This window comes from Micropterus dolomieu, linkage group LG09 (genome assembly GCF_021292245.1).
Source record: "Micropterus dolomieu isolate WLL.071019.BEF.003 ecotype Adirondacks linkage group LG09, ASM2129224v1, whole genome shotgun sequence".
NCBI lineage: Eukaryota > Metazoa > Chordata > Actinopteri > Centrarchiformes > Centrarchidae > Micropterus > Micropterus dolomieu.
The window spans coordinates 1,111,254-1,131,382 of record NC_060158.1 but is presented as its reverse complement, the minus strand read 5'-3'; positions in this window follow the sequence as shown (position 1 = coordinate 1,131,382).

The following is a 20,129-nucleotide window of genomic DNA, read 5'->3' as shown; positions in this document are numbered from 1 at the left end:
ATTACATGATGTTACTTATCTAAAAAGAATCAATGTTGACTTTTTGTTTCACACAGGAAATGAACACTGGTCTCCTGGTTGAAAGTCCAGTTTTAAAACCGTCCATCCCACTACATCCCACAATTAAGGAAAAAAGACTACTTAATTAAAACCTCTGCAGTGGGAAAACTTGCGCTGACATAATGTGGGGTACTCTGATCAACAAGTTGTGGCTAGTTTTGGTGACGTATATTTAATGGGTTTACAGTATGTTTTGGCATGTCGTTACCGAACCAGAAGTCCTGAATAAATTGGTTATTAAGCTAATGATTATAATAATACACCTCACTGAAAAGGCCAGAATTCAGACTGAAATGGCTCAGTTTTTGTTGATGAATCCATTCGAGCAGTTCCCCTACTGTTCTTTTTCGTCATCATCCATGTTTGTGAGGAGGATAGCAGACGGTCAGGAAAATAAAAGGCTTTAAGACTTCCACTCTTGGACTTGGCTTCAGGCCACTGAACACTACAACAGATGTGAGCGTCACATTTTCACCTCACAGCTGACCGATACGGGATTTCACCTCTTCCTCTCAGATTGCGGTAAAACTTTACAATAATAGCTTTTATAAGAGGAGTCCTTTGCACTTATGATTGCAGTCAGGCACTGGTAATATATTTCTCAGAGACTACCGTGTGCGCCTGACGGTGCAACACCTCTACAGTATCCAGGTGCATTAAAATGCTGTTAAACCTCCACTAAATTTAGAAAAATTAGCTAGAAACAGGGATAATTGTCTTCTGTTTTTGTTCAAATATGTTGTGAAAATACCTTTTGCATTATTTTTTGTCCATCACTGTGTTTATTTAACTTTGGCGTTGAAACACATGTGTCAGGTGTTGGATGTTTTCTTTTTTCATGACGTTATTTCAAAGTGTTGTTATGGTTAACTCTCCTCCATTAGTGTTTCTGCTGTGTCTCTTCCCCTCTTCTGTGTTTCTGTGTTGTTCCAAAACAAGATGTTGGCCAGTCTTCCCTTCAAATGTGATCACCTGTAATCACCTGAGGCTCATTCCAGTAATCAAGCTCTTCTGCATTTAATCCCCGGTCCTTCACTCCAGTCTGCGCCAGACAGTCAGTTCTCTCTTGTCGTACGGTTAACCTCCTGAATCTAGTGCGTGAATTTTGCATCCAACCTGTTTTTGCCTGTGCTTCAGATCTTCCGCCTCCCTTGGAGAGTCGTGCCTCAGTGCTTTTCCTGTGTGCTCAGCCACCAGCCCGGCTCTCGCCACACACCGATCTCTCAGAGAAAACGTCAAGCATCAGCAAGATTCAAGGTTTCTGAAAGTTTTAAAATAAACTGGACTATTAAAATTTACTCCTGCTCCCTGTTTGTGTTTTTACACAACAAGTGTATACATTTTTTATGCTTTCATATCCCAGTAACACCACTTTCACTAACATTTGAAGCCCTCATTTACCTGTTGGGCCACAGAAAGAAATGCTTGAGCGATGAGATATGTCGCTGTTTGGTAGATTTGGTTCATCAAAGACTCTAGTAAAACAGCACAGTGCATAAAATAGTAATTGTGTTGTGTTTTGCGTTGCTTTTTATTTCTCTTGAGACCGTGGTGACAGACCACCTGATGCATCACACATATAAGTTGATTGTCTCATGTGATGCATATTTCCAGGTGAGCGTAAAGCTTTTCGGACTGGGGTTTTAAAATGTTGTAAAATTGGGGCCTTTTCCACTCTGCTATTTTTATTTTTTTTTACTTCTTCTCCTCTGTTCTGGTATTTTCTCTCTCCACACGGTTCTTTATCTTTAAGAGGTCATGCCTTCCACCTTTGGCTGCTCCAGGTTTCTGTCCTTCAGGCTTTTATGAGATGAGCCCATATGGTCAAAGAATGATGAAGAGGAGGACAAAAAGAAAGACATTTTTGTCTGTCTTATAAAATCTGCCCCCACATCCCTCTCTTTACCCCCGTCTCTCTCCGAAGGATGATAGCTGTGTTGTTTCTTGATGTTCTTCCAGTCACAGTCAGTGTTTCTCTGAGATGGACAAACCAGAGTTTCAAGGCGGCTCAGTGGCTAACGTACCAGGTAACTACCAAAATAAAGGTAAAAAACAGCCCCAACCGCTGGGCAAACATACTATCAGATACAGATCGTTCCCACATCCCCCCATATATCAAATAATTCACTTTAAAAAGTTTAACAGGTTTGGGTCATGTTGATTATTATAGAAAGGCAGAAAATCTAAAGGATGTAGTTGAATTTCAAAATAAAAGGAAAATACAGCTGCAATAGACGTCTTTGTATTTGTAGTTTTTTTTTAATCTTAATCTTATTACAATAAGTGAAATTACAACAAGCATGTCCCTGCCACGCTCTAGTCCTGCAGTGTTATCCGCCTTCCGACATCCCCTGACTCCCTCACTCACCTGTGCACCTGTTCTCACTTCCCTTATCAGCTCCACAACATATACACCTGCCGCCTTCCCTCTTTTTCTTTTTGTTTTGTTTGCCAGCTGGAAAAATCTTTTCATATAAACTATTCTGTTTGTAACCAGTTGTTGGGGTTAGTTTCATCATTGAGCGTTAACTGGTAACATAAAACAAAGCATCTGTATTGTTACTATGATCCCCTGCAGTTTCACATTTATTGTTTAACTAATACATTATTATGATGAGGATGGTGGTTAAATTGTTGACCCAAACTACTGTGTGTTTAAAATGTCCCCCAAGCCTTCATCATTGTTATAATTAATATATATATGTAAAATGTTTAAATAGATACGACTCAGGCCAAAATAAATCAATGAAGGCTACAATAAAACATATGACCTTACCCATTACCAGCTCAACTCGCTTTGCCTCACCTCTATTTCACTTCCTTCTGGCGTCCAGTACACCGTTTTCCATTGTACATGTAGTAGCCCCTCAATTTAGCTAGTCATCATAGCAACACCACACAAAATTACCGTGACATAATGTCTGCACCTCCTCATTTGACCACGGTGGGGTTTGGCAGGTTGCCATAATAAACCTAATTTAATAAAGTACAGAGTGCCGTTGAAGTTACTATAACTACAAACAGTGGGACACCCTATCTGGCGCACACAACGATGATGCAGTGACGATTCTCTCTGACCAATCAGCAGTCTGCAGAGTTTTCACGTCACCTTTTGGTATCGTCTCGGCTCGTTTTGAACACCGACGGAGGTGATACCAAAAAACCTACCAGATACAACGCACCAGAGACCAGATTTGCCCAATGGGAAACCAACAAAGGCGAGTTCCATCAGGAGGAAATGGGACTATACTGAACCAGTAGTTATGACACCTGAGACATGATGATAGTAAAGTGGTCAGACTCTAAAGGCCCTGACTTTATTATTGAAATCTCAACTGGTGAAGGATAAAAGATGGGTGTACTCAGAGAGAGAGAAACTGTTTTTGAAGAGTTGAATATGATGTACGTTCATTTCATATAAAAATAATACATATACTGAACAAAACTATAAACCACACTGGCCTATGTGTATATTCTTTGCTAAAGACCAGGTCTAACCAACTGATTTATCCGTTTAGTGCGGGCATGAATGTGAAAGAGTTCTGTGTCTCCACATCTGCCCAGTCTGGCAGGCAGCTTATTGGTGGAGAGATTTCCCTCAGTGCTCTGTATGGATTTTATATGGCTCCATCTGTGTGTGTATGTGTGTGTGTGTGTGTTGTACATACACATCAGCCTATATGACCAACGGTGGGGGGGATTTTGTTCACCTCAACTGTCCACTCGCTGCTGAAGCTCGCTGTGTTTCAGTGGAAACTGTGAGTCAGAGGAAACAGTCAGTGGTTAGATTGGCTCTCTGTGTGGCCAACATGTGCCCATCTAATACCAAGTGTGTGTCGGCCTGCACGAAAGTCATGCACGGGAGATGGTGCATTTGTGGTATGTTCATCTGCCATGTATGTGTAGGATTTGAGAAGGAGCTCAGAGTTTTCTCACCACATCCATGATGCTTGTTTTTTTTAAATAGAGTTGATTCTGTGATTTCGCATGAACTTAAAACCACTTAAAATATAAATATTGGATTCTTTCAGAATGTTGAAATGTGTCAATTTAATATTTTTTAAACAAAACAAGTGACATAAGACTACAGAGCTGTACAGAATTACAAAATCGCCCAAATGATAATGAAGACATTATGTAATATACAGTCGCAGGAAAAAGAATGTGAACCCTTTGGAATTAGCTGGATTTCTGCATAACTTGGTCCTAAAATGTGATCTGATCTTCATCTAAGTCACAACAACAGAGAAAGTCTGCATAAACTAATACCACACAAACAATTGTTTTTGTGTTATTATTGAACACTCTGGAGTCTAATCAACGTGAAAAGATTGGAGGTGTTGGTTAGAGCTCTCAGAAAGCCTCAGATTAAGAATTGTTGACTAGCAAGAAGCTGGAAAGGGTTACAAAAGTATCTCTAAAAGTCTCTGTACTCTCCCTACGAGTGGCCGTCCTGCAAAGACGACTGCATAACTAGAATGCTCGATCAGGTTAAGAAGAATCCTAATGTCAGCTCTACGATACGTCAAACACTGAACAAGAATGGAGTTCATGGGAGGACACCACGGAGGAAGCCACTGCTGTCCAAAAAAAACCATTGCTGCATGTCTGAAGTGACCAATTATGGCCAATTTATGCAGAAATCCAGCTAATTCCAAAGGGTTCACATACTTTTTCCTGCAACTGTATACTATGGTTGAGCAATATTATGAATAGGATCCCTACAAAGACCTTTGTCATTTTTGTTTAACCAGAAACAGTCACCATATCATTCTCGTCAAAGCCACCAGACTCTCTTGACTAAAACTGTAATTTTCCCTCTCTGGTCTACCGCTTCCTTAATCAGTTAGTTTGTCTGATTGTGCGACTTTGGTGTTTATAACCCTTTAAAACACCAAAGCCACACATTAACACAAACAAACAACAAAGTCATCAACAAATCTTACTCTTTAAAAAAGGTCTCTCTCTGTAGGGATCCTTTCCATGATGCCGCTGTCTATTACTGCACTCCCCGGAGAAATATTGTCTAATTTTAGGAAAAATTGATCTCAGAAAGACAGTTTTGCAGTTGTATTATACATTTGAAGGTTGTTTTCAGGATGTCAAACTGACGTGAGAAAAATAAAGAAGCTAAAGCCTACAGATCATAAGTGAACCATCATATTACCTGACTATTGAGAAAGAGGACAACGAAATTAAGGATCGACAATGCTCCTGTACAGCTGGGTAGGTCTCTGTTCACTGTTACAATCACTAAAAAACAGAACAGTAGCGTTAGCTAACTAACATTACATTAGGAACAATTCATAGCCTACATATTTCTGGATTTGTTTTAGGTTTTGGAAACCTCTCTGGGCAGCGACTGTAACTATTACAAGTGACTCAGGAACAGTATTTGAGCATATCTTGGAAAAATAAAGCTAGAAAACAACTCCTTTTGTATACGCAGCCATGGACGTGTCCGACCTCAGTTAAAGGGAGTACTAAAGGGAGTATACTGCGCTGCGATTGGCCAGCTGCGCTTTCAGGGCGAGGCTTAGCGAAGGGTCAATTACTCACATAGACACAAAATACGGGAAAATAAGCTCCAGGTTTAAAAATAACAGTTACCCTTTAACTCAGAGTGAACTTACTAGCTTTTGGCTAAATTGCTGCAAAGTTGTGTAAATTACCTGCTTCAAATTCTGATTGTAGCTTGTAGATTTATTTTCACCCCACAACACAACCAGCTGGGTGAGAACAATAAGTTATAACACAACCATCGTTTCACATTTTAAACCACAAAGAACAAATCCTTTATCTGTGGTCATGAGTTCTTCTAGAAGCTCTGTGTTTTTGCCTCTGAGGCAGTCATAGAAACCTTGTGTTCACTCCTGTGTGACTCGTGGGAAGGTGACTTACCAGAAACCAGCCTTCACACATGTGTGAGTCTGTTGTGTTCGTTCAGTGACGTGTTGGCTGTGTTTACTTTGGACAGATGTCAAACATGTTACAGTGCGTGTCCCATAAAGCTGACACTGGATTCCTCACTGTCTTTGTCAAACAGACAGTTTTACAGTCAGACGGCGGTGACCCGTTACACTAAGACGAATTCCTTCCAGAGTTTTGAAGCTTCTCGCCATCACCACCTGGAAGACTTGAAGGTCACGTCCACCCTGTTCACACTAAGATTACGACACATTACAAGACTGTCAGATAGGATATTATAAGATGCAAACATGATGACGGACTTCATGTGTTAATGGTATGTTGCTGATTTAGTTGTAATTGCATTTCTGATTTTGAGGATTAAAATACGTCTGGGGAGTTTTGATTGGACGTAGACAGACATGCATTTAAACTCAAGTCCAAACTGCTGCAACAAAATTAAGAGAAGACCTAATTAAAATCCCAAACTTTCCCACGGTGTACAAGAACACTCCACTGCAATCAAGGTGGTTTTTGCGTCGAGCCTAGAAGAATTTAAAAAGCAATTTCAGATAAACTGTGTTTTGATACAGTAACTCAGAGGATTTATATGATCAGTGTTTTCCTGTCCTGTTCCTTCCTTTCATCTTTTGTTATTGAGATCTTTTCTTTGTCCCAATTCTAATTTCAGTCCTGTCCATAAAGTGCTCATAAATACTGGCAAATGGCTCAAAGCCCAAACAGATTACTTCAGATTGTTTATTTTGGCCAACAGTCAAAATCCTCAATGGTATTTGATACAGAGAGAGCCAGCAAATGTGTGTCATCACAAACTCACGGCTCACTTTGGGAGAGAGACAAGGCGCCAGTTTCCACACACAAAACCAGTCCCAATCAAATTCACTCCTATGGGGGATTTAGATGATTGTTAGGGTTCTGCCCTTTAATTGATCAGATGAATAAACCCTGTTGTAAACTTTCTACTATTGTTGATATTTTTCCATCTGCTCCACGCTTGTACAAAAAGCCGGAGAGACTTTGATAAGTGAGAGTTTGGGTTGCACTTTTGGGCAGGATTGAGCCAAAACCATCATTGATGCCCTCAGGGCAACGAATTGGGGTCTGTTAGATTGTTTGTGTCTTCATTATTGCTATTTATTTAAGTTATCTGTGTTTAGATTGTTATTACTGTTGAGCTGTATGTCTGCATTATCCTGTGAATGTGTTTTCAGCACTAGAGGTGATTCTGATTTTTATGTCACAAAGATGCAACCACCTACTCTGTTAACGTTGCTTTGAAGTGACAAAACAACTTTGTCATATCTTCAACACAAACTAACAGCAGGTTTCACTTTTGAGGCAGTACTCACTAGCTCAGGGACCCTCTAACCAGTTTCATTTGATGTGAAACACACTGGTGATGTCCTTATCTACTGTGTATCCACAATCTCATGACCACCGGTGAGGGCTGGAATGTAAATCGACTGGATAAATCAAAAGCTTTGCCTTCTGCTGACGGCAATCCACCTGTTGATGTCTCGCTCCATTTTACTCTCACTTGTGTACGTGACCCTGATGTACTTCCCTTCACTCGGGGCAGTAATTCACTCCCAACCCGGTGGGGGCAATCCGATGTTTTCCCAGCAGAGAAGCCTCAGACTGCTGACTTCCATCCTCACCGCTTCACATTTGACAGCAAACCGCCCCAGTGCGTGTTTAAGGTCACGTTCCGTGGCCATCTGGAACATAATGTTGAAATATGCCAAATTCTGTGCATCGTTTTAACATATTTTAAATCACGTCAGTTGTCTTTCTGTAGCAGAAAAATAAAAAAAATCAGCAGCAAAGTGCAGGATTTGCATCATCATGAACAGCTTAGCCGTATGGGTTCGGGTTGATTTACGAACATGATCTTGTGTCCTTTAAAATCCCAGCATGGGACCTCCGCAGTGTCAGTCAACAGCGTAACACACTGTTAGGTAAGAGAAGCTTGGCAGGTAGAGCATATGAGTTATATTGGTTTCTGTGAGCTGATTTTCCCTTTACGTGTCTTTTTCTGTGTTACGTTCAGCGGAGGAGAGAGCAGCCATGCAGCCAGACAGACAGACAGGTCCTGAAGGCCCTGTTGTACATGAGCTACACACACTAATGAAAACCTGATCCCTCCTGAGGTAATGCTGCAGTCACTTACTATTGGACTCGTACAGGGAACGGGGAGCGAGCTGGATCCCCTCGTCTATAATAGATTCTCAGTCTGCACTGTCTATTTCACAGCAGCTGGCAGTTTGCAAACACACAGAGAGAGAGTTGTATGTTTGTTCATGTGTGAACAGTAAATGTGTGTGTGTGTGTATAATACTTATGAGGGTATTCAATATGTGGTTGCATCATCCCAGTTTAGGAATTACATTTGCATTGGACAATTCTGCAGTGCACAGTATACTTCCACTGCCAACGTTCAGTGCCAACACAGGAAGTGGTGTGGATGTAGCGAGGCAGAAAGCAAAGGGTGGATGGGCACATGTGCATGTACATCTGTGAGAGACAACCAAGCTTCAATTTGTAGAGACGCCGCAAAAGCAGTTAAATGTTATTTGGATCACCTCTCAACTCAAGAAAAAGAAAGATATGAACACAAACTGCAGGTGTTGGGCGCTTCCGATCCATGTACAGCACCCGCTGCTGTATTTGTGCCGTTAAAACCCGCCAGTTCCCTGCCGCCGCTCCACTGCAGTAATGTTTGCATTTACCTTGTGGGGAATCCCTCACCTCACACAGCTCAGGCTTGTCTCCTCCTTGATTAGTGGATCTGAAAGCACAACAACCATCCAGCATTTCTGCAAAAATAACAAACTCAAAGTAACAGTTTATCAGTTGCTTCCTGGTTGGCGGGTGGCGGAAAAATGATTTTCCCTTCAAGGGAGACGTCACGTGAAAACTATGAATTACGTCTGTTGTGTTAAGGGGTATGTCTACGGCTGTGTGCGTAGCCTCTGCAACTTTGTCATAAGCTGTCATGTTCACCTCCTCAAAAATGGGCTTGTTTTGAGTGAAGACCACAGAAAAGGCCCAGTTAATGCCAACTTTTCAGTAACACACATCTGGCAAAGCCATTTCCACTGCCATGCCCCCCTGTCTCTATCACAGTCATTACCTGAATATACTTTACGCCTACACTTCTTCCCACTGTACAAAAATTAAGGCCAAAATATCTCGGATACGGGCGATGCCATCTTGCGCTGTGACATAATTTGGCGCCAGAGTCTGTGCAGTAGTGATCAAGGTTGGAGCCGTGGTATCGAGGTCCCACCCATGCACACGGCCGACCCAATCGTGAGCATGGCTCAGCTGTCAGTCATGGCGTGAAACCCTCCTTTTTAATAGCATCAAATAACTAATTGAAACCAAACTTATCAGAAAAAACTACCTAAAATGACAGAAACCATCTTTGGAGAAAATTTATTTCGTAAACAAGCCGGTGTTTTGATGATTTATGCTTCCTTGTTGATGAATGCTACCTTAATGGAAATGGAAATCGATGGCGTCTAACCCTACCCCTAACCAATGTACTTCACTTGACCGAACACACAAGGAACCTGTACTACTAATACTGTATATAAAACAAGACACCCAGAAACCCAAAGCTTATGTTTACTGTAAAATTGTTTCATTTACACATTTACAAAAGCACAAGAATGTGGCTGATTGGGTTTATTTCCTCTGTCTTTCTGAAAAGCTGGCAGTTTTTGTTCCTGTGATGTTCCTGTGATGTAGAGACAGAGCTCAGTTAAAACTTTATGGATGAAAGACACTTTCGTTACAGATTAATAACTCACCGCTCTGAAACTCAGCTTCTGATTGGCTAGAAGTCCTTAACTAGGAACTGCGCATGTGCAACTCCCAACAAAGATCATTTAGAGACTAGATGCATCACTCTATAGCTAAAACGAAGCCTTCAACACAGGGTGGAAAGAAAAGCTAAAATATGGTGTTTTTTGAAAATTAAACCATGTAAACCTGTTCTGGTTTGAACCTGAAAATGAGCATAATACAACCTCTTTAAACCAAGTCTTCAACCCAAAATTTTATGATTTACATTGTGGGGACACATAAGGAAAGCGAGTCCCCACAATGTGACTATGTAAACAGATTTATGTTCCCACAACATTAGTACTACCGCCCACACACACACACACACACACACACACAGAGGAAACTGTTGGTGTGTTATAAGAATAAAAGTCTGCATTTGTCAGAGTACACAAACGCTCGTTCTCACACTGCAGGTTCCTAATGTGCTGCTCAGATGTGGTATTGTGGTTGAATTGAGGACAGGCTGCGAGTCATTTAACCGCCAGAGCACACAGGAAGTCGGGATACCTCACACACTCAACCACCAGCCACAGAGCGGCTTTTCAGTTTCATATGAACCCTGCTGAGAGGTAAAACCCACAGTGATCACTGTGACTGAAGGTTTTCACTGTCTGTCTCAAGTCCCTCTCACTCATAAACAAGGGGCCACTATTTTTTTTTAATAGACCCAAATTCTTACATTTTTCTGACGCTTTTATCCAAAGTGACTTACAAGTGCTGCACATGTCAGAGGTCGCACCCCTCTGAAGCAACTAGTGGTTAAGTGTCTTGCTCAGGGACAAAATGGTGGACGTGTCACAGTTTGGAGTTGAACCCGGGTCTCTCACACCAAAGGTTACAGTTTGTAAAAACTAATTCCCCTGCCCTACATTTCTTGACTGTATTTTTTAGTCATGCACAGCTCAAGGGATGTCGGTCTGACAATTTCAATTTCTCCAATACTTTGGTTTGTGACCAAATACCTGCAAAAACCCTTTAGTCCCCTTAGCCTCAGCTGCACTTTATAATCAATTAGGGTGACCAAAAAAGAGGACAGTCAGCTGTTTCATTATGGTATGTTGTGCCCATTCATTAAAGGAGACCTATTAAACTGCTTTTCCACTCCTATATTGTATCGGTGACTCCTGTATGGCGGCTTTGCATGATTCAAAGTTTTAAAAGAAATTCTCTGTCTCATATTGGCTCTTCATGTAGGCCTTCATTTCAGTCTCTGTCTGAAACAAGCTGTAGATGCACCGGCACCGTGTTGCTAGAAAAAGCTGTTGAAAACAGAGCGTTTAGGAGGAAATCTGAGGTTTTTGCTCACAGGGATTTCTTTATAAATACTTTACCTCCTTATTTGAAGCTTTGGCCATGTTTAACATGAACATCCAACATTGTAACATTATAGATAAATCATAAAATGTGGAAAAGCATAACAGAAATTGCAAATTGCTGTACATGGTCTCTAATGTGTTAATGCAAAGTGCTAACTTGTCAATAACCAGAATAATTTCTGCAGAACGAGTTCAACATTTCGAAAGTTTGCTGCAGCACCATGTCAACTTTTTTTTAACCGGCCCACTTAAAGCGCTGCGTTTGGGCATTCTTTTATGTTGACAGACAAACTGCTGCTCCGTGTTGCTGCGGTATTGCTGAGGGTTATGACTGAGATGCCGTTTGACCAATGTTTGCGTGAAGGACGTACATGACCAACCAATGGTGGCGTGCTAAAAGACGGGATCTAAAGAGAAAGCAGCAAAAACGCACGCAATGATTGTCCGCCCTAAATTAATGCTTAGCCAATGTTAGCATGCGAACACACAAAGCTAAGATGGTGAACAGGGTAAACATTATACCTGCCAAACATCAGCATGTTAGCATTGTCAGTGTGAGTATGTTAGCATGCTGACATTAGCATTTATGTAAAGTACAGCCACAGAGCTGCTAGCATAGCTGTAGACTCTGTTTACCTGTTGCCTCTTAAAGGGTATTTTCAAGATATCACAGATTGTTGCTGTCTGCCTGGATGGATAAAATGTTGGCCGTGTTGGAAACAATGTTTAAATCCACAGATTGCTCCGGCGAGGCCTGCCATGGTTCTAGATTCTGCTAACTCTAACCTCGGGGCTAATGAAAAAGGAAGGACACAGAGGAGATATTGCTCCTGCAGACCAGCTGGTTGCTGGTTGGATGCTCAGTGAAACTTTGCGCTAAAGAGCCAGGCACGTTAACAAACACTCGCCAAGACACACAGGAAACAAAGATTTTACAAGCCTTTACTTTCCCCTTCTAATGACTTTTCCCCTCTTCTTTTATTTTAGTTAGCCATTTCTCTCTTACAGTCAACCCCTCTCCCCTAATGACTTGGCTGATGTAACTGACTCTCCTCTCCTCAACCTAATGACCTATTTCCTCTGTTGTCATAATGACTTCACTTCTTCTGTGGGCTATTTTCTATTCAAATGACTTCCTCACTCATTCCCTCCACTTTCCTTCAAATATACTACTGAGGATTTTTTAAGGAGTAAACTGCCGTGTCCCACTACAGTCGGCCTGCAAATGAACCTCTAATGCCAAGTGTGAAATATTAAAAAAGACAAACAATTATGGTCATTGCATCCTGAATAGTTACTTATTTGTACAGGTAACCAAACCTGGCCGGTTTATTCAAGACCTACTTTTATGCCTTTGCATTTAACTGATTATAGTTATTATTTTGCTTTTATCTATTTTATACTTTTATATTGTATTTATTTCATACTGTTGCCCTGGCTGCTGCCCTTTCCCAGTTTTAATACATGTGTTTTTGTGCTTGTGGATTATGTACATGTTGCTGTATTGTATGTACTTCTTTTTACTTAAGTGCTCATGATGTAAAGCACTTTGAGCGGCGTTTTATGTATGAAAGGTGCTGTACAAATAAAGATTATTATTATTATTATTATTATTATTATTATTGGCACTTGAGCTGAAAAAATTCTCAACACTGATCCTGAGCTCTATCAGAGCATCTAAATTATTTCAGAAGCTAAAAAATTAAATTCTGTGTCTTCTGGAGAGTTTCCTCTGTCCTCACATGTCACGTTTGTAACTACATTTGTTTTGTTTTGGTGCTTAAATGCCCCACAGTAAGTGCTGTGACTTCACTGCGCACATGGAAACGTTTAAAATGACTGACAGCAGCCTCGCTAATCATGAAAGTAAATAGTTAAAGGAAACACCCTTGCATCAATAAAATACAAAATAAAGAAACCAGTGGAAGAGAAAGCGATGTGACGCACGACCGGGTTCATCATAGTTTCTAATAATGAAGCGCAGTGAGGATCCAGACGTTTCATAGAGGAGACAGCGTCTGTCTGTCTGTCTCTGTAAACAGACTCCAGTCTGCTTCACTGATAAACCACAGAGCTGCAGAGAAACACTAGGCTTCATGATCAGAGACGGTTTTTATATTACGCTCACACTTTTGTCCATATCTCCTCTCTGCTGTGAGTCTGCGGTTCAGTCAGTCATCTGATGGGTTTAATAATGCGCCAGTCATCCACCATTATAATAGCAATGTGCAAAGGTACAAGCACACCTGAGTTTTAAAGGGAATGGAAGATGACACTGATTGGTTTATTGCATGTTATGCCCAAAACATACCCATGACTAATTCACAGAATAAGTACAACCCTTTTGAAACATGGCAAACTGACGCCCCAAATGCAACTGCACCACGCGCTTCACTTCATGTGCTTAGATCGTTAAAATAGGGCCCCAAATCCCCTGTACAGAGCCAATGGCAGCGCTCCAAGATGATGACCTCATCCAGGGCTGGATTGGTAATCTGGCATACCGGGAAAATGCCCGGTGGGCCGGCGCACCTTTGGGGCCGGTATAATGTAAATTATTTATTTATTTAACTGTTTATATAACTATTAGATTTTTATTTTTTCACCTGCCACCTGAATTTTGTTCAGAAAATGTCCCCAGAATGCAGGAAATTAAGTGTTTATTGCTCAAAATCTTCCGGGCAGGACCCCCAGACCCCCCTGAACAACTATTTCATCTATATTTTTTAATAGCTGGCCTATTAAAATCTATTCTTGTTTTGTTTGCTATAACCTACCCTAAGCTCATAATTGGGTTTACATACACAAGGACTTGCTTTGGTATTGTCAGACCCCTACAGGCACTTGTGGAGTTTCTTAACCCCGAAAACACTGGACCACATTTTCGGCGTCTTGAATGCCGAAATGAATGCTAGAATATTTGTGCTGTCAAACTGATACAAGTTACCAAGCGATGCATCCTCTGTGAAATTGGAATGTCAAGAACGCTTCCAGGAATTTAACCGTCCGGCAAAATGCAAATTTGTATGTATTGTAACTTGTGTGTATCGGGACTGATGACGCAAAAGATGACATTTCACGGGGACACAAGCACAGAAAAGAACACATGTTGACAAAGGATTCAGGCTTTCTACGTTAGCCTGTGTCTGCTAACATAGAATTAATTCAAGAATGTTGTGATTATTTATTAAATTCAACTTTTACTGATCTCTCTACTCTGACAACTAAAAAAATAAATGGAGGGTGGCCTGTACAGTTTCCTTAAGAGTAAATGAGCTTGACAAGCGATAGCTGACGAATGCTACAGCCTGCCACCTGCTCAGGCACACATACTGCACACAGAATGACATAAGGGAAACACTTTGATAGTCTGTTTTTTGCGTATACCATTGCCCACAGGACAAAGAAAGGAGCCGTTTCTAATGTGTGTGAATAGCACACACACTCCTACAGTCCATGCGCATAAAGTCTTGATTGCTAAATCTGGCTGACTGCTCACACTCACGCAGCATTTGTCAAAAGCAGAGAGGTCTGTGCTTTTGGCTCAAAATGAAACAAGTCTAACAGATTTCTCCCCCTCCTCTTCGTCTTCAGCCCTTCATCTCTTTGCTCTCTGATGAAGTCAGCACATCCGAGGGGGCTTGACTTTGCCTCTAATAAGACTCTGGGGATCAGCTCTGGGGTTGAAATCTTTAAAAATAAAAAGACAGAGAGAAAAACGATGATATTGCTCTCCTAAAAATACTTAGCCCACAGGTTTAACATCTGTGTGTTGGACAGAGGAAATGACTCAGGTCTGGGTAATTGCATCCTAAAAATGTAAAAATAAGACTGCACAACAATTAGCTCTTAGTTTTGTTTGTCTGCATTGCAACCAAAGTGAGAATGTTTGCTGCGTTTTTTAATGTAAGAAGCTGACGGCGGCGGAAAGTGACCTATGAAATGTAACCAAGAATCCCAAAAAGCTAAAAAGATCTGCTGTCGTTAATGTTATCATTAATTGTTTCAGTGTGCACTGCAGAAAAGATGACCTTCTTGAAGAAGGGACGAGACCATGTGCACAACTAACAGCAAACAGAAACTAAAGTTTAAGATTTTCCAAAGCCTAATAAAACATTTAGCAGTTTGACTTTTCAGATTCTTTGTCAATGGTTAAATGCAGCAACTGCGACGATTTGTCTTTGTTAACACTCAGATCCATGCCTGTGACTGTCAAGGTCAAGGAGTGGATATTTAATAATTCAAACTGGTGGCCAGTAACATAAACCAAGTTAGGGTGATTATCCAGGAGATGTAACATTGAGGATGTAATTAATTAAACCATCAGCTATTCCAGTTTCAAAACTGAATAGTGTGTGTGTGTGTTTGTAAATATGATGTATTTAATAATGAATTTAAAGTGTATGATACGTGATTTTCTGTTTTCATACATCCATACGTGTGTGTGTGTGTGTGTGTGTGAATTCTTGTGTCTGCATGTTTCCATGTCTGTGTATATATTAATGCTCTTGTTCCCTCTGTGTGTGAGCGTGAATCATGCCAGCATGTGTGTTCCTCCTGGTTAGTCCTGGAAAACCTCAACGCCACCTCTGTTTCCTCACTTTAGAGTTAGTCTGCTATGTGTGACAGCAGAAGCACTTCGGGCCGCCACTCTGTGGAGAGAACCGGCCATTTAGCTTGTCAGACTGCTGATAATTCAACCAACAACCTCCCGACTCTCCTCCTCTCCCCGACTCCCAGTAGACTGCATTCATAACGAGCTGACTAATGTCCTTCTGTAGAGGCAGCACACCTGCCATACTGGAGGACTTAATTTCTTCAATAGATCTACAGCCACAACATAATCGTCTTTATATAAAAATTTTCAGTTTTCTTGCCCAGTTATTATATATTTTGCATTCACATACGTTATTTATCCAGCAACTCAGATCAGGAAGATGCCAGGGATTGGACCACTATAGCCACTTTATTATTAGTATTAAAGAAATCTGGATTAAAATAACTTACTCATAATGCAGAAGTCCACACTTAGTTTTAGTTACACCAGAGAGATTCGAGGGTCAGAAACTGAGTTAAGCCACAGTGGAAAAAATAAATAAATTACCCACATTGTAAATGGTTTCCTGGTCACACACACACACCACGTCTGTCAGAGTTATTGACAGAACAATCAAGGCATAGGTGTCAACCTCAATTAGCATTTTTCAGCTTTACAAGATCCATGCTCATGTTATTTGCCGGCCAAGCTCTCGCTCTGTTTTTTCGCTCCCACGAACTCAACTTGGCGAGGCTCATAACGCATATGGTGCAATTAGCCTTCGCTTCATCATGCATGTGTTCCTGGTTTCTAAGGCATTTCGGGGCTCCCATAGAGACCATGAAAGCCCTGTTGATGAGTCTACGGGGGCAGACTAAAGGCTTTTGTGGTCAGTAGTTAAAGTTAGTAGTTGAGGTGATTAGCTCTGTACTCTCTGAGACACAGAAGGATAATACATGAATCCTGTCAGGCACACGGACATATAGATATCTGTTTGTACAGTGTCAAAGCTGCCCAGAGACCATCAAATGGTGACAGGTTGGCTCCAGGTAACAGTCAAAGTGTAATTAATTAGGGCTGCATTATTATTATTATATTTTTTTATATGTTTTTTTCTTTATTGGACAGTGAAAGCTGCAGAGAGAGACAGGAACGGTGGGAGAGAGAGTGGATGACATGCATGGACACCTCCTCACGCACATCATGCATCAGCATATGTGTTGGAAATGTGGTGATAAAATCATTCCCCAACCAGAAAGCCTGGGTGAACGGAGAGGTGAGGGCCAAAAAAGCTGTTTTGGTCAGGTGATAAAGAAGCAACAACACCTTCACCAGAGACTGAAAGCTGGCATCAAAGAGACTGGAGAGAGAACTCAACTCCAACAACACCATAGATATGTGGCAGGCAATCAAAAACACAGCTGGCTACGGAAGCGGTGTGTGAGACCACGTTACCAGATGAACACAACACCTTTTTATGCTCGCTTTGATCTCCTCAACAAGGAGTCAGCTGTAAAATCTACTCCACCATCGGAGGACCGGCCACTGTCAGTATCCACAGCAGATGTGAGGAGAGTCCTGCTGAGAGTGAACATGAGTAAATCAGCTGGGCCTGATAGCATTCCTGCACTAAAAACCTGAGCCAGTTGATTTTATGACTGACAGATGATGACAACATCTCACTGTCCCAGGAGAGGCTTCTCACCTGCTTGAAGAAAGTCACCATAGTCCCCGTCTAAAGTCTAAAAAGTCTGCAGTGTCTAGTCTGAACGACTACCGCCCTGTGGCGCTCGCCCCCATTCTGTTGAAGTGCTTTGAGAAACTGGTTCTTCAGCACATAAAGAACAACATTCAACACAATCTCCTCCATGAAACTGATCAGCAGACTCAGCACTCTGGGTTTAAATACGACACTCTGCAACTGGACTTCCTCACAAACTTGGTGGACTCACCTCCTCCACCGTAGTGCTCAACACCGGAGCTTTCCAGGGCTGTGTGCTCAGCCCTCTCGACAGCAAAACTAAGGAGCTGATCGTTGATTTTAGGGAGATAAAGACACACACTCCTGTCTACATCAGTGGAGCTGAGGTGGAGCATGTGAACAGTTTCATGGTCGTCTCTCCACGCTGGTGAAGAAAGCTCAGAAACGACTGTATTTCCTGAGGAAGCTAAAGAAGGATAAATTCCCACGGCAAGTTCTTGTCAGCTTTTACAGAGGAGCAACAGAAAGCATCCTGACTGGAAACATCACTAACTGGCATGGGATGTGCTCTGCAGCGGGTGATTAAAAATGCCCATAGGATAATTGGTACCCATCTCCTGAGCATCAGTGATATCGGTGAGATGAGGTGCCTGCAGAGCCCAAAGGATACTAAAGGACAGTACCCACCCAGCGACAGCCTGTTCACCCTGCTGCCTTCTGGGTAGAGATATAGAAGTTTCAGCTGTCACACCACCAGACTTTTTCTCCCAGGCTATGAGACTCTTAAATTCAAATTCATCCTCAGCACTGCTCTATGCAATTCAGTTATTTTTGTTCACCTTTTTATAATTTTTTGTAAATATTATCTGCTTTGTAGCAGAAGAGGAACTGCATTTCTTTATACCACATACCTTGTACTCCCAACGCATCGCTTTTTAACGCCCTGGGTACCCTTAAGGATCGTTTATGCACATGTAGGGCTCTGCAGTGAAGTAAGCAATAATACATATGCAACGTCTGGTTAGGCTTTAAAAACAACTAGCGGTTAACGATGTGAAACGTCACAATTTGGTTAGGTTTAGGAAAATATATCTGGTTTCCTTATTCTGACTCAAAATATAATGTATATTGTAAATGCTGAAGTGAACTCCGGGAATGGGAAGAGGAGGCAATCAGTTTCTAACTAAAACATAAATAATATTGTAGCCCCTAACAGAACAGTGTTGGTTTGGTCCACTAAGATGGGAAATAGAAAAAGGGGAGGTGCAAATCACAACTGATGCATGAATTAAAATGTCGGTTAACTTACAATGTGTTAAGGCTAATAGAACAAACGTCTCCCCAGATCATATTAGGGTCAACTGCAGTGCTAAAGTAAGCCAAAGGTGACAGCCTGTGACTCTCCAAAACAGTAGGTCACACTCTGTCTTTTCTATCCGCCTGCTTGGTCAACTGCCTTGATGAGGATGAACTCTGCGGTAAATCTCCATGGTAACCCACAGTCAGACTAACTGGCTGTTCGTAGAAAGTGTTGGATGTGGCCTGAATGACAACGTCACTGAGTTTAACTTCAGTAATCTTTACACATGCATAGAGGGGTGAACAATAACCCTATTTGGACCCTTAGTGAATCTCCGTGAGGTTCCATCACACTATGTTATAAATTATTAGTAATCAATTTATTAAGACAGAAGGTGGTCAGTGTTACAATTTGTCGGCATTACTATCAACAAATCACAGACGGATGCATCAGTTTTACAAATGTTGCAAATTACAAGCACCAGACATGTATGAGAAAAAAGTTTTGAAGTGATGCAAGGAAACAAACAGACTTTGATTTATATAAAAGGATCAGAATGAACTTGGCTGCTTTGCTGAAGTTTATACAGCTTTGGAAACATAATCAAAGCTTGAACCAGAGCAATGGAGAGAACAGGAAACAAATAAATTACTACAAGAAGAAAGAATAGCTGCACATTGTGAGGGCTTTGGCCGGACTCTGAGGTTTTGTATGTTTGGTTTATTTGTGCTGGATACACAAACAGCTCGCTCACTTTAATGCCTCTTTAAAGCATCAACATCTGAGTGGTTTGTCCGTGTGCTTATTGTCAGCACCTCCTCTTTCTTTTTGACAGTTAAAGATGCCTTGTAGAAATTATTGTCACGGTTCTGGAGTGGTGAGTGTGTGTCTTTCATGTTTCCGGTTTAACTTTGTAGTTGCTCTGCCCCTAGTGTCCTTGTCTTGCTTTACTTCCTGTGTCTCACCGATTGGTGGTTTAAAGCCTTGGCCCAATTAGACGCATGTCAGTTTTACTGGCCTGGCGTGGCTACACGCTTTGACAAATAAACACAGGTCTCAGTTAGACGCCTGGTGTGTTTTTTAAAGAAGTTCTCTGAATGCATAAAACCTGTTAAAGCCCTGCGTTACCCTCCAAGCCATGTCGCACCACATCTACGCTGGTGGGGAAGGCGTACATGGCAGCGGGCCAGGCAGGTGCGAGCTTGCACACCATGGCGATGCTTCAAGCCTACCAAGCTCCTGCTACAGGAGATGGTTCAGAAGGGGGGGTCCCTCTGAGGAAGATCTGGTGGAGCTTCGCAGAACCACGGAGCGTTAAGACGCAGGGCGAAGCGTTCCGCCAGTACCTCCCTCGCCGGTCTGGACCCAAGGCAGCTGAGGCTGCCAGGCGTAGGTCCCTTCCCTCTACGAGCTCCTACCGAGAGGAGAGGAAGC